This window comes from Bolinopsis microptera, chromosome 4, assembly GCF_026151205.1.
Source record: "Bolinopsis microptera isolate Bmic1 chromosome 4, MBARI_Bmic_1.0, whole genome shotgun sequence".
In the NCBI taxonomy this organism is placed as follows: domain Eukaryota; kingdom Metazoa; phylum Ctenophora; class Tentaculata; order Lobata; family Bolinopsidae; genus Bolinopsis; species Bolinopsis microptera.
Genome location: NC_087075.1, coordinates 14778398 through 14794163, shown reverse-complemented (window position 1 = coordinate 14794163; position 15766 = coordinate 14778398). Strand labels below are relative to the sequence as shown.

General features: G+C 37.8%; 1 protein-coding gene across 1 annotated transcript in view; it reads right to left on the bottom strand.

Moving 5' to 3' along the window:
* LOC134814240 (uncharacterized) overlaps positions 1 to 15766 on the bottom strand; it is a 324724-nt gene that overhangs the window by 205176 nt on the left and 103782 nt on the right. The window lies entirely within an intron of this gene.

Sequence of the window (15766 nt, the reverse complement as noted above, 5' to 3'; positions counted from 1 at the left end):
GGGGAAACTTTAAAAGGGGGGGGAAGAAAATTTTAAAATCTTCCCATTTTGGGAACCCAAACGTTTTTTCCAATATTTTTTACCCTTTTACAATCCCTTCAATTTAAGCGTGTATTCATTTTGGTTGTAAGTTAATTAATTTTTGGGCTCCCGAAAAAAGTCATATTTTTAAATCCCGCAGGAAAACAAAGCAGCAAACGGCGAACGAAAAAAAAAAGAACGGAGCTTTCTTTAAGAAGGAGCTGGACGAAGGGGCTGAGGGTGGCGCTAACACTGAGGGGTCCCGCAAAAAGAAGAAGAAGAGGGGAAAAAGAAGAAAAAACGCTAAAAGGTTTTCAGACTGATCCTCCCCAACCCAATTTCTATCGGGGATTTGTTTCCCCGACGGAAACTTTCCTGGGGGTTAAAACATGTTTTGATTTGTAACCCGATCCCCCCCACCCCCCCCCCCCTACCCCCCTACCCCCCACCCCCCACCAAGGGACCCCCCCAAGGGTTGGGAGGGACCCCAAAGGGAGGTAGGTACCACCCCCACCCCCCCACCCCCCCCCTCTCTACCCCCTACGCCCTTTCCCCCCTACCCTTCCAACCCCCCCTAACCCCATCCCGGGGGGGGGGGGGGGGGGGGGGGCCAATTCCGTCTAAATTTTAAAAGGGCTGAAAAGTTAAAAGAATTTTTGATGAAAAATTAAAAAGTAATCATTGACCCGTTTCCCCCCGAATTAAGATTGATGAACAGTATGTGTTTCACGTGTGTTTCACGTTTGTTTCACGTGATCTTAAACTAAACATCCCCGCACGAATACTTTTCGTTAAATTTTTAGGGGGGGAAAATTCGTACAGAGACGACAATCGGGGGAGGTTCTTTCGCAGGGGATGGGAAATGAAAAGGCAAAGCTTTTGAAGAAAACTCTGAAAAGGGCGCCCGGCAGGCGAAGCCCACAAAACGGTATGTGAAAGTTTTAGGGAGCAGGTTAAAACCCGGGGAAAAAAGGTAAACCCGGTTTAATGGTTTTCCCGGTTACCGGTTAACCCCGGTAACCCGATAACCCGGTTACCAGGCCGGGTTTTTCTGAAAACCCCCCAAAAACGGTTAAAGTGACAGCGTAGGGAGCAAAGGAAAACCCGGTAAACCCGGGGAACCAGGTAACCCGGTAACCAGGTTACCATTTTCCAGGGGTTTTTAGGGAGGCTGCTGAAACCCACAGAACGGGATGTGACAGAAGCCCCTTTACTTTTGAAGGAACTTCATGCGGTTAAGGTTAAGATTTGTTTTTTAAATTTTGGTATATGATTGGGCCCGAAAAAATAACTACCCAAGTTTTATTATTCATATAAGAAAAAATGCCAATGGCATTAAAGCCCGACCAACCGGAAAAGTATTCCCTCCAGCTGATTTTCCCTTTTTTATTTTATCATGAAAACAAATGAAAATAATGCTACCACTTTTAAATTCATCTAAAAAATCAATATAAAATATCCCTCATAGATTCCCCGAATCACATTAAAAATTCAAGTACATTGTTTCAATCATCAAATATCCTTTAAAAGTGGATCAAGCCGGACCCCGGGGTTTCAAAAATAACGTTTTTAAAAGCTGTATAAATTAAATAAGTTAACAAATTCCCAAGTTTATTATTTCCCCGGGTTCCCCCAGTACGTACATCCCCTGGATCCAAAACCCGGGCTACCTGACAGGATTTGTGGGGAAGTGGGGGATTGTTCCAGAACTACGATTAAAAAGAAAGGTTTGCAGGGTTTGGGCTTGCTTTCCCCCCCTGGTATGTCATTAAACATTGGTTTTTGTTTTTTTTTGATTTTTTTTTTAAAAGGGATTTTTTTTTACCCCCTGCTAGTTTGTATGATTTTTTTTGTAGAATCTTTTGGGCCCCTTTCTTCGGTGGTACGTTTTCGTTCTTGTCGATGAGCCCAAAACAGTCTATTGAAATGTGCTAACGGTAATTACTACCCTTCTCTCTATTTTGATAATCAGTGATGAAATTTTTGAGAAGGAAAAAGAAGATTATTTTTTCCCCCTGATTTTTTTTTTTACCTCCTTTATTTCTTTCATTCAAGTGCCGTATGTGGTATTTTTTGGGTTTTTGGGGAAATAAAGTCCCTTTGCTTTTTAATAATTTTTTCAGAATAAGAGAAAATCCCTTTCTACCCAAGCCCCCCCTGAATCATTTAAAAACACCCTTTCACAGCTTATTGGGCCTCACAATTTTAAAAATTAAAACATTGTTATTGTAAACTACATTTAATCCGCAGCTTACTTCAAACCCCAACTTTAGTTTTAAATGTTGGAAAAAACTTTTGAGGGTTTTCACAATTTACAAACTAGTGATGAGTGAGCTGCTCTGGGCACCGGTTTAAACTAAAGATATTTTTATGATTTTTGGTTGACAATCGTTGTTAGCACAGACAGCAGACAGCAGCCTTTTTTTAACCATTTTTTTAGCCATGGTAAAAGTGTCCTTGGTTTTTGGTGCGGCCCACAATGTTGTAAAGGGAAAAAATGACAGCCATATTTTAACAAAAACCTTCGGGTACGATGTTTTTATAAAAAGCACTTAGCCAACTTTTTTGATGTACTTCATATCCAAATTTAGAGAGGAAAATGTGGAAAAACCCTCAAATTGTGGGCACTTCAAATTCCCAAAAATCACATTGCAGCCACGACACTTATCATCCAAAAAAACACGTGGCCCTTTTAACCACGTTAATTATAAAACCCCGTTTACATTATAACCACGTGACATTATAACCCCGTGACATTTTAACCCCCGTGACATTTAAAAACCACGTGACATTTTAACCCCGTGGAAATTAACCCAAAAACGTGACATTATAAACCCCGTGAACCCTTATAACCACGTGACATTTTAACCCCGTGACAAATTTTAAACCCCGTGACATTAAAAACCAAAGGGGACCTTAAAAAAGTGAATTAAAACCAAGTGACCTTTTTAACCCCGTGACCCCTTTCAACCACGTGGAATTTTAACCGTGACAATATAACCCCGTGAAAATTATAAACGTGACAAATCCCCCCGTGACATTATAACCAAAGTGGGGCATTAAAAACCACGTGAATTAAAACCCCCGGAATTATAACCCCGTGCATTAAAACACGTGACATTATAAACCCCGTGAAAATTTAAAAACCCCGTGACATTATAACCCCGTGACATTTTTAACCACGGGGACATTATAACCACGTGAAATATAAACCCCTTGGGCATTATAACCCCGTGACATTATAAACCCCCTGACCCTTAAAAAACCCCGTGGAAAAATTATTAAACCCCGTGGGCATTATAACCCCGGGACATTATAACCCGGACATTAAAAACCCCGTGGCATTAAAAACCCCTTTTTATTATAACCAGTGACATTATAAAACCCCGGGGCATTATAACCACGTACATTAAAACCCGTGACATTTAACCAAGGAAATTAAAAACCCCGGGGGACATTATAAAAAAAGTGACATTATAAACCCCGTGACAATTTAAAAAAGTGCATTATAACCCCGGACATTATAAACGGGTTTAAAAAACCCGTGGCCCTTTAAAAAACGTGACATTAAACCACGTGACATTATAACCACGTGACATTATAACCCCGTGAATTTTTCCAAGTGAAAATTTTTAAACCACGTGGAAAATTTTTACCCGGTGACTTTTAACCACCCTGAAATTAAACCACGTGAAATTATAACCACGTGACATTATAAACCCCGTTACATTATAAAACCCCGTGACATTTTTTAACCCCGTGACATTATAACCAGTGACCCTTTAACCAAAGTGACATTTTTAAAAACGTGAATTACAACCCCGTGACTATAAGTTATTTAAATGTTCTGAAATGGGACTATTTTTTGTGTAAGTATTTTAAAAGTGTGATGAAAAAGGGTAGGAAATTCCCCCTAAGTACAATGTATTCACTTTGTGATATTAATTTTTCAAAAAAATACAACGCAAAGCTTTAATTACAAAAAACGTATAACTGAAAAATCTTTGTGTTCAATGTTTTACCATTTTTTTTAACCCGGTTCCCAAATTTGTTATTAACTTTAATTAAAGTCAAGTAATCATTAAAAAATTTAAATTAAATTTTTTTAAAGGATAGTAAAGTTTTTCACTTATTTAACCAGACCCGGGCCCCATGTATTTTCCCCTGGGGGTAGCTAATGATCTAAAGCGATTCCTCGGTGACTCAGCCGAAAGATTTGGAAAAATGATTAAGGGTTTTAAAAGAGGAGGGGTACCTGTAAAAGGTAAAAAATTCCCCTTCCCAAAAATACCCCCTTTAGTAAATCTACTGTCTATTACTATTTTTATTTACCAAATTATTTAACCCGGGCCCCTTGATACAGTAAACTGACATGATTTACCTATTGACGCAATGATTAAAAAACTCCCCGAAGGAAACCCCCCAACATAGTGATATTCACGGGCCCAGGGAAAAAGGGTAGAAGACGGAAATAGCTCTTGGGGAGCAACAAGCTGTTTAGCTCTTGAGCTACAAGGTCCGGTAAGGGTTTTGCAGTGGAGACATTCAATGTAACGTGGGAGTGGTGGCGGTAAGAAAAGGCAGGGAGAGGGTGGCGCGGGTTTTAAAGCTGTGGGGTGGGGGGGCCCCGGGGTATGAAAATAAATGGAAACCCCTTTAAAAAGTTGAAACCCGGGTTTTTCATGACGGGGGGTTTTTGTTCTTTTTATTGGTCCCCTTGGGGCTTTGGGGGAACCGGGGAGGATCATATGGAGGAAATGCGGGACCGGGGTGGTGGAAAAGGCCCGGGGGGCCCTTTCATTGTAGTGTTTTAAAGGGGCCAGACTGAGACCGCGCAGAACAATGCGAGAAAAAAGCTAAAAGGGCCCCCAACAATCTTCCCTCATCCAATCCCACCCACTTAGTGAACAGAAAATGAATGGGGCTTTTTTAAAGAAGTTACCCCAAAAAGTTATGCCCCGTGGGTTTTCCCCACCTTGGTTTTTTACTGGGGCGGGCCCCTCCGGGCCCCCCAGAGTTCGTGGTCACTTTTTGATCCCCCCCCCTGGCCCGGGTTTAAGGATAGACCCGCCCGCAACTTCGTGGCAATACAATTTTGGTTTACGAAAACAAGTTTACTGGGCCCAAAAATTTTCCCAATCGAGATCACTTTCCAAAACGCGGGAGAAAAGCAAGGATATTAGAAAGGGTCTAGAGGGGTTTTACTGACCCACGGCTTAAAGCCTCTAAAAAGGTGAAAAGGAAAAAGTAAAGCCCCAAACTATCCAGGGGCCCCGCTGAAATTAGGCGGTACACCCCCCCCGACCAAAATCCTGTTGAGCACTGATCCCCAGCTCTTGATGACTTTTCTGAAGAACCCTCCCCTTTGGGGTTTGTGCGGTTTTAAAGGGGGAAGGTTTTTTTTTGAGGGTAGGGCCCCCCCCCCTGCTAAAGATTACACTTTCCTTCAGGAATTTTATGAAGTATGTGGTTGGGTGAGCCTTGTAAACCCGATAGTGTTTGTAATTATTTGTAGTATCTTTACCTTTGGTTAAAAAGAAAAAACAACGTGTTAACCCGGGGTTAATGTCCTGGAAAATGGTTTTCTGGATTGTCCGTGAACTTTAAATTTTAAGAAACTGATGTTTTTGGTTTCAAATTTATATAGATGAGTTTTAAATTTGATTAAAATTTTGGTTACAGCTGAAATGCCCCGCGTGACCTCCCCACGACGCGCTTAAAAACGCAATCTACCAGCCTTTAAAACGCAATCCCACACAATTTAAAAAACGCAATCATCAAATTTTTGTTGGTTTTTTCATCCCGGGAGGGGGGGTCAAGGGGTTTCCCTGTTTTTTTAGGGTTAAAAATTTGGGGGGGTTTGAAAAAGGTAAGTTTTTCAAAACGACCTTTGGATTTGGGGGACAAAAAAAAAGCTTCGTTCGTTCATCATTTTGGATTTATTTTAAAAACAATTTTTTATATGAAAATCATTAAAAAACTGTTTTTTAAAAATTTTAAAATAACATTAATTGAGGGTTTTCGAATACTCTTCAAACCGAAAAGATGAATGATGAACATGGTTTTTTTTTTAATGTTAAAATGGGTTTTTTTTATTTAAAAATATAACCCTTTTTTCCCCTTTTATAGTTTTGTAAATTTTTGACGGAATAAAAACTGTTCGATAGATTAATGTTTTTTTAAAAATTTAAAAGGTGAAAGGGTTGGGTTTTTTGTTTTCTAGTTTGGAACTTTTTAAAGTTTTAAAGTAAATTATTATAGCGAGTGGTTTTAAAATTTAAAGCTGTTTAAATTTTTTTAATTTCAAAAACAATGAAATTTTTTGCCATGTGCCATTCCTTTATGTTTATAATGTACAAGTCCCTTTTTTTATCATAGAAATATTTAAAATTTTTGGAAATTTTAAAAATTTCCTTTTATAGTATTATTTATTCTTATATTTTTAAAATTTATTTGTAAATATTTATTTGGGAAATTTTTTTTTAGAGCACTTTTTTTTTTCATTCTGAAAATATCAAAGGGTGTGAGTCAGAAAAATTTTCAGTTCACATCTTCCATAGTTTTTCTAATAATACATATTTTTTAAATTTTCAAATGAATCAAAAAGAACTTAAAAAAAAAAATTAAAAAAATATAAAAAATAAATTAATAAAAAATAAAATAAAAAAAACAATCCCCATCCAAAAATTAAAACCCCCCCAGGCTGCTCTATAAATCACGCGCGGTCAATTTCACTCCAAAACCCGGGCAAGACCCCCTCCCAATTCCCATAGTCCCGCAAGGATAGATTGGGACTCATATTTAAAGGGGGGATTTTTTGACCCGCCCCTTTGGGCTGTTCACTTTAATCCAAGATACGATCCGCTGGTTTTAAAGCTGCAAAAACGCTAACCCAAAAAGGGGTTTGTTAGTTACTGGGGTTTCTAGGTTACTTGGGTTTCTTTGGGTTTTGGGTTTCTGGTTAAAATTGGGGGTTTCGGGCACTGGTTTTCAAAGGTTTTCGGTTTCGGGGGTATGGGGACAAATTTTCTAGTTACTAGGTTTTCGGGGTACTGGTTACTAGGTTAATGGTTAAAGGTTTTCGGGTTTCTGGTTATAATTTCGGGTACTGGGTTTCTAGGTTAGGGTTCTGGGTTTCTAGGTTACGGGCTACTGGGTTTCTAGTTTACTAGGTTAAATAGGTTACGTTTTATGGTTTTTCTAGGTTTTCTAGTTACTAGGGTTTCGGGCTACGGGTTTCTAGGTTACTGGTTCAAAATTTCGGGTACTGGTTTTCTAGGTCAGGGGTTTTCTGGTTACTAGGTTTACGGGGGTACTGGTTACTAGGTTCCCAAGGGTTTCTGGTTACTAGGTTCTGGGTTAAATAGGGTTTAACCGGGGGGCCCTCCCTTTAAAAAAATTGTAATTTAAACCTTAAAAATACTGAGTGGGGTGGGTTTATTCGTTCATCCCCCTTTTCTGCACTTTCGTGGCTTAAAATTTTTAAAAATAGAGCTGCCCAATTTTAACTGTTTTCCCCGGAAAAAATTTCCGGGGATTGAAAGCACGGGGCTGAATGAGAAAGGTGGGGGGGTATTCAAAAAGTCTGGAGTCCCCCGAGGTTTTTGTTATTAAAAATTTAAATTTAAATCTTCCTTAATTAACACTCTCCTGTACTTGAGCAGGATCATCAAAATTCATTCTCGATCGATCGATTAAAACCCTCCCCCATCCCCCGGGATTGGAAAATGGACCAAAAAGAAACCCAAGTTTAAATACCTTCAAGGGGAAATTTATTTCATTTAAAAATACTAAAAAAATGTTAACCCCCTTGTAATTTTTTAAAATAGAGTGTAACCCTAGGGACAAAATTAGGGTACTTTTTAAAAAATATTGTTTAAAAATATTAAACACATTTAAAAAAAAACCCCTATAAATTATAATCAAGGGTAATGAACATCCCCAGGGGGGGAGTGGCGGTAAGAAAATACCCAAAGGGAATTTTATTTCCTTTAAACCCGAACGGTCACAATTGAAACCCCACAAAATACCGCTGGTTTTAAAAACCCTTCCCCTTATAAAGGGGGGCGAGGTTTGGAGTAAAACGTGTTTTTTGTCTTGTAACCAAGGGAACATAGTCACGTTTTTGTTTGTAACCATGGTAACATAGTCACGTGGTTTTGGGCCCCGTAAAACCCTGGTAAAAATAGTCAAAAGTGTTGTTTTGGGAACCATGGTAACATGCAGTGTTGTGTCTGTAACCTGGTTTAAAATAGCACGGTTGTGTCTTTAACCAGGTAAAATAGTCCAAAGTGTTTGTCTTGGTAACCATGGTAAAATAGGGGACGTGTTGTGTCTTTTAACCTTTGGGAAAAATAGTTACGTTTTTGTGTCCCTTTTAACCATGGTAACAAAAGTACGTGTTGGGGTCTTGTAACCTTTGGAACTAGTCCCCGTTTTTTTGTCTTGTAACCATGGTAAAAAAGTAGTGTTTTTGTCTTGTAACCATTGGGAAAAATAGTCCGTGTTTTGTTTGGAACCATTTTGGTAAAAATAGTCACGTGTTGTGTCTTGTAGCCATGGTAACTTAGTCAAGTGTTGTGTCTTGTAACCATGGTAACATAGTCACGTGTTGTGTCTTGTAACCATGGTAACATAGTCACGTGCTGTGTCTTGTAACCATGGTAACATAGTTGGTTTGTGCGCACTAAACGCACTTTAAAATTTGGCGCACGAAGCTTTGGAGCTTGAAGCTTTGTCGGCATTTGAAACTTTGTTATTTTGTTAGTGTCACCACTTGAAGCTTATTTTATGAGCCAAGAGTGAAGCTAAATAGAATTTAGCATGTTTTGAGTAATTTAAGTGATTACAAATTAAATTGTAACAATTTGTGATCATCAATTAGATAATTTAAGCATGATTTGTGGGGTTGAAATGTTATAATTTCATAGACAAGTCTATGTCAGTTGATCCGAGATTGCGTATGATGTTTACCCCACGGTGATTAAACATTAAACGGTAGTATCCAAGAAGTCCGACCCAGTCCGTGCACCAGTCCGCGGACTACTTTAAATAACAATGACATGATGTCATATCACGTGATATGACGTCACACCACGTGATATGACGTCACCGGTCACACTAATACTTATGACAATGACATGATGGTATCTTGGATAAGTTACGACTAACATTACTTGCTGGTTATCCTTTCTGATTCTAACTTTGCTCCTTCTTAAGGCCAGAGGGGGGGGTATATGGCACTTTTCTAGGTTTTCACATAATTGATAATAGCTGCTGGTGACGAACAAGAAGAAAAAAAACAGATCAAAATCTGACCCTTGCGTTCCTGAGATATCGCGCGCTAAATTTTGAGGTTTACCTGTAATTACATGTTGAACTGGATCTTTAAACGGCTGTAACTTTTTTGACCTTTCGATTCCTTAGTTTAGAAAAACCGGCAATCCCTGATCTTGAGGTTTTGGTACAGTGGTTCCTTAGACAATTATCCTCATTTATTATGTGAGCGATTTTTTGTTAATTTGACTCGGTTCTTGAATTATGAGGTTAACCATGTCAAAATTCGGAAAATTTAGCTGGTTAACCTCATAATTCGAGAACCGAGTCAAATAAAAAAAATCGGTCAATAATAAATAAGGATAATTGTCTAAGGAACCACTGTACCAAACCTCAAGATCAGGGAGTGGCCAGGTATTCAACTAAGGAATCGAAAGGTCAAAAATGTGTTTTGAGATAGATGCAATTTGTGTTTTCAAAATTTTGAATATTCACTGGAATGTTCACAGTTCGTTAGTTAGGACCTTTTATACACTTAATAACGTTTGCTTGATCAGACCTGGCCGTCCCCTAAATGATTTTAGCTACTTTCAGTAGTTAATGTCCTTGTATTGTAAAAAATGAGGTTAACCAAGACTTCCTGTAAACACTAAATGCTTAAAATTTGGGTGTTAACCTCGCTTTAGACCATATAACACTGGATTGGTTTATCAATGTTATTGTATATGTAGTAAAACATTTGCACAGTATAACGATTAAGTTTTTGAGTTTAACATGTAATTGACTAGTCAGGTATTCAAAAAATGAGAGGTTAACCTCATTTTTTAGCCATTTACCGGGTAAAATCTTCTACTAAAATATGGTCAGTTCGAATCACTTTTGTCACGTGATTATAGTTGTAGGCATTGTGATACCAATAGATACCTCACTTCGATATTGTGGTACATTACATAAGTAAGAACCGTATGTATATTCCCTACGGTACCAAAATGTGTAGGTTAACCTCATTTTTTCATTTTCCCAAGATAAAAGAAAGTCAATCAACACGTCATCTATTTAGAAATGTGTATACCGTAAACTTACGATGAAAATAATAACTCTATCATTTGATCTATTCTCGCTATAATCTAAAAGACGAGGTTAACCTCATTTAATCACGTTTGGATATTACTTTTCTGACAATTATGAACCTAAAATTTAGAGTTTACATTTGCTGACCGAAATAACAAAAAATTATGGCGTGTAATAAAATATTAACCTCAATTTTATTAACCTCAATATTGTATAGTCAATTTTGTAGAAATCGGTTAACCTCAATTATAAATAAAGTTAATCAGCTACAAATATGTGAATAGCGGCAATGTTTTTGTCATTAAAAATTAAATCGATTTAGAAAATAATATTTTGGTAGAATTTTTTGACCCCTTACCCCCCCCTCTGGCCTTAACCTACCTCCTCCAAATGTAAAGGACGTGCAGTTATTTAGGAGGGTTTTAAAAAGAATAAGAAGTCTCAAGCTACTTGTTACTAGGTTACTAGCTACTGGTTACTAGGTTACTATCTACTGGTTACTAGGTTACTAGCTACTGTTTACTAGGTTACTAGCTACTGGTTACTAGGTTACTAGCTACTGGTTACTAGCTACTGGTTACTAGCTACTGGTTACTAGCTACTGGTTACTAGCTACTGGTTACTAGCTACTGGTTACTAGGTTACTAGCTACTGGTTACTAGGTTACTAGGTTACTAGTTACTGGTTACTAGGTTACTGGTTACTATGTTACTAGCTACTGGTTACTAGGTTACTAGCTACTGGTTACTAGGTTATTAGCTACTGGTTACTAGGTTACTTGCTACTGGTTACTAGGTTACTAGCTACTGGTTACTAGCTACTGGTTACTAGGTTACTAGCTACTGGTTACTATACTAGGTTACTAGCTACTGGTTACTAGGTTACTAGCTACTGGTTACCAGGTTACTAGCTACTGGTTACTAGGTTACTAGCTACTGGTTACTAAATACTAGGTTATATTACTGGCTACTGGTTACTAGGTCTCAAGCATTCTTTAGTATGGAGGGCCCATTGATTTGGTTAAGTGCTAGTAAACCGTGGAGTACCATGTCAGGAACTAAAATTGGAATAGTTGTTGTCGTTGATGGAATTGGACAGATGTCGTTGATGGAATCGGGCAGATGTCGCTGTCGGACAGATGTCGTGTTACCTAGAATTGGTAATTGAATATTAATAATACTCCAAAGAAATAGAATTAGTCGTATGTACCACATTTAGTTTTAAATGGTAATCGTTGACATCATTCAATTTGCAACATGACAATTAATGCTAGTCAGCTAGTTGTCACTTGCAATCAAGATACCAAGATACCATTATATAATATTATGTTCATGTTATCTAAAGAAGTACACAGACCAGTCCGCGTACTGGTTCGGACTTCTTGGCTACTGCCCATCAAACAGCTCATATTAAACTGATTTAAACTACTAGGCATTCCAAATACACGGTGGTAAGACAGTTCCCGGGAGTAATAATGAGGTAGGAAGTGTAGTTCTACAAGCACGTGATATGACGTCACATCACGTGATATGACGTCACATCACGGGATATGACGTCACATCACAGGATATGACGTCACATCACGGGATATGACAACGTCACACCACGGGATATGGCGTCACACCACGTGATATGACGTCACATCACGGGATATGACGTCACATCACCTGATATGACGTCACATCATGTGCTTGTAGAATATAGAACATGTATGTGACTTGAACAAAGATCTGCATCAAATGCCTGCCTGGGATGCACATTTAGACATTCAACGAGCTTGTATGTCTTTATAAGCAGTCTTAAATTCACTTCAATCCATGAAATTCGATCGAATTATTAACTTATGTTTCAATTAAATTGGGCGGATTGACACGAGGTAACCATGTAACCATGTAACCATGTAACCATGGTAACAGAATATTTGGAATGTCTAGATGCCCAAAACATGAAACATGCCCCTTTCTTGAGGGATTTCGCCTGTATAAAGTTATCGTTGCTGTTCGGTGATCAATGAATTATTCGGAATATTCATTATTCATTAAATGTAACCATGGTAACTACCAGGAATATTTATTGTTCATTATGTAACCATGGTAACTAGGAATATTCATTATTCATTATGAAAAGAAGCAGTTTTACTTCATTTTCCACACTTGTATTTTCATGTATTTTCCCCTTTCTGTATTGCATAATGTAATGTATAAATTATAATGTATTGCATGAAGTATAATGTATAATGTATTGCATGAAGTATAATGTATAATGTATAATATGTAATGTAGCTTTTATCTTAGCAGTCAGTTACTCCGCGTTGACTGAACGTATAATTTGCAATGTGAACTTTTACATTAGAGCATAGCATTACCTACAGCATTCCCTGTTAAGCATAATATAAGATAATTACTATTAATTACATATATCTTAATCACTGTTAAGCATATAACTTAATTATTATAATTTATTATACTGCATGGACTTTTTAAGCATCTCGTATTTTATGCATTGAAGCTTAACAAGAGTAAAGGAAGAACACTTGTACTTTGTGTAAATACTTTTATTGATTTGAACACTAATCAGAATATTCTAACATTACTTATTTCCAGCAACTTAGTTGTAATAATTGCTGGAAATTATTTAAAATATTTGCTTGATGAATCATCTTTGCGTGCTTAACTGTACCCAGTATGTAATGGTGTTGTTCAATTGCAAACTATGGTAAAAAAGCGATTGAACGGAAAAGTTTGTTCAATTGCAACATAAACGTCTCGGGTTATTACGTCACACCACGTGATATGACGTCACACTATGTGATATGACGTCACATAAACGTCTCGGGTCCCAAGATTAACTCTAGCTCCTTATGTTTATTTAAGATTAAGGATGCTATTAAGCACAAGGGACAAGCTGTAAATGTTTGATCTGTTTCATGAAGTTTCATGAGGCTAGTTTCTCATAATCACGGGCAATATTTTCTAATAATCACAACTCCCAGGCAATAAAGATGGAAGAAGGTGAGTTCTACGCAATAGAAACGTTTGGCAGCACAGGGAAAGGGCTGGTTCATGATGATGTGGACTGCAGCCATTACATGAAGAACTTTGATATTGGACACGTGCCAATCAGAATTAACAGGGCTAAAGGTTTTGATTCTTGTACTTATCTAGAGAACATTTTCTTGATTAGGTTATTAGCTACTGATTACTAGGCATTGTCTTGATTAACTCTGTTGACGATAATTATTATCCGTTACTTTGAATCCCTACGGAGAATTCCTTACTAGCTACTGGTTACTAGGTTACTAGCTACTGGTTACTAGGTTATTAGCTACTGGTTACTAGGTTACTAGCTACTGGTTACTAGGTTACTAGGTTACTAGCTACTGGTTACTAGCTACTGGTTACTAGGTTACTAGCTACTGGTTACTAGGTTACTAGCTACTGGTTACTAGGTTACTAACAACTACTCTCCTCACAGGGCTACTGAACACGATAAACAGACAGTTCGGAACACTAGCGTTCTGTAAACGTTGGGTGGAGAGAGCGGGTGAAACAAAGTACCTGCTCGCACTCAAACACCTCTGTGATCTTGGTAAGTCAAGCTGGTTACTGGTTACTGGTTACTGGTTACTGGTTACTGGTTACTGGTTACTGGTTACTGGTTACTGCCTACTGGTTTCTGGTTACTGGTGGGATGGTTACTGGTTACTTATCCGGTATTTTGACTCCCAGTGCTTCAATTTGGTTACATACCATCATCAATTAACTGACTAATTGGTTTCTGGGCAAAAATTTCATCCAATCTGTCAAATTTGTGTACAGAAAATTTCATATTTGAAAATGGGACAGAATTTTAAAAATACAACTTTTTGTTTTGTTAAGCTTTCTGCTGTGGGCTTCCTCCGACCGAAATAAAACTTCCAGCACCTCAATCGTGTCATATGGCATCTATAGTTGACTTACTAATTGGTTGCAGGTGAAAAAATTAGTCAAAACTGTACAATTTCAGTCCTGGAAATCTCATCTTTAAAAACTGAAGGACTAGAGACGGGACTATATAATTTTGCAATTATAATTCTCTGATGTTGGTGTTATTATTATATATATATCTCTCCTCGATACAGTTTTCAAACTTGACACTCATTTTTTGCTGTGACCCTAGCACGTGTCCCTAACACGTGACCCTAGCACGTGTCCCTAACACGTGACCCTAGCACGTGTCCCTAACACGTGACTCATAACACGTGATCTCTAACACGTGACTCTTACACGTGACTCCCAAGGTATAGTATAAACGTACCCGCCCTAGTGGACCAGAAGGCTGCTACTCAGCTCAGATGGAGCAACACTATTGTCCTCAGACCCACCTGACAAAGAGGTAATCTCCCGTGGAGAGGACTACTAGCTCCTTCATAATATTAACTGTTCACTGGAGAGGACTACTAGTGACGAGAGTAACTGGTTACTGGAGTCTCTTATGATACATCAGGGACTTTGTGCTCTGTTTTTTGTTTAGTTTTCCTCAATTTTAATATTTGAAATCATGGTTTTAGATAGAAGATTATATTAGAAGTGATTGTAGTAAAATTAAGATACATTCAGTGACCCTGATTTAGAGGCCGCGCTTTTGAATTTTCGTTTTATTAAGTTCCTTCAAAAAGATGGATTCACCTTAAAAGTCAGGCTAAATGATTGTAAGGTAGTTGCAAGGAGATAATATGCACATAATTCACGATACATTTTGGAGTACATCAGAAAGTTAGGAATGTCAGTTTTTAGAGGTAGTACCACAGAATTACTGTTACTATGAGGATTGTCGTTTGATACGTCATTATAATTGCTCTTCATAATATTACGTTTGTTACGTTCTTTTAATAGGCATATGTGTGGTCCTTCTACAGTGGTGGATTTCTTTTAAAATTGTGAAACATGATTGCTTTTTAAATTAACATTTTCCATACTTATTTTGTACCTGATTAACTTGACCGATGTTTTATTGTGAACTAACTTATAAATAAATAAATAATTAGCAACTAACTTAGATGATGTAACAACCAAATCGATTAATTTGATATTTTGACACGTTGTCTAGGTAAAATCGTTACATAATATTTTTAAGTTCATACTTTAACAGTGAAATCTTTGTAGCAGTGGATAAATGGTTATGGTTAATGGTGTAAAGGTAGTTCCGATTGATAACAGTCTCACTGGTTGTTGTCGGGTAAGTTCACTAGGTGTTACCAGGTACGGTGTTTACTAGGTGTTACTAGGGCGTAAGGTGAAGGTTCTAGGTGTAACAGGACCCATGTGTTGGCGTTACTAGGGGTAACCAGGTACGGTGTTACCATGTGTTACAGTGTTACTAGGTGTTACTAGGTTTACTAGGCGTTACCAGTGTTACC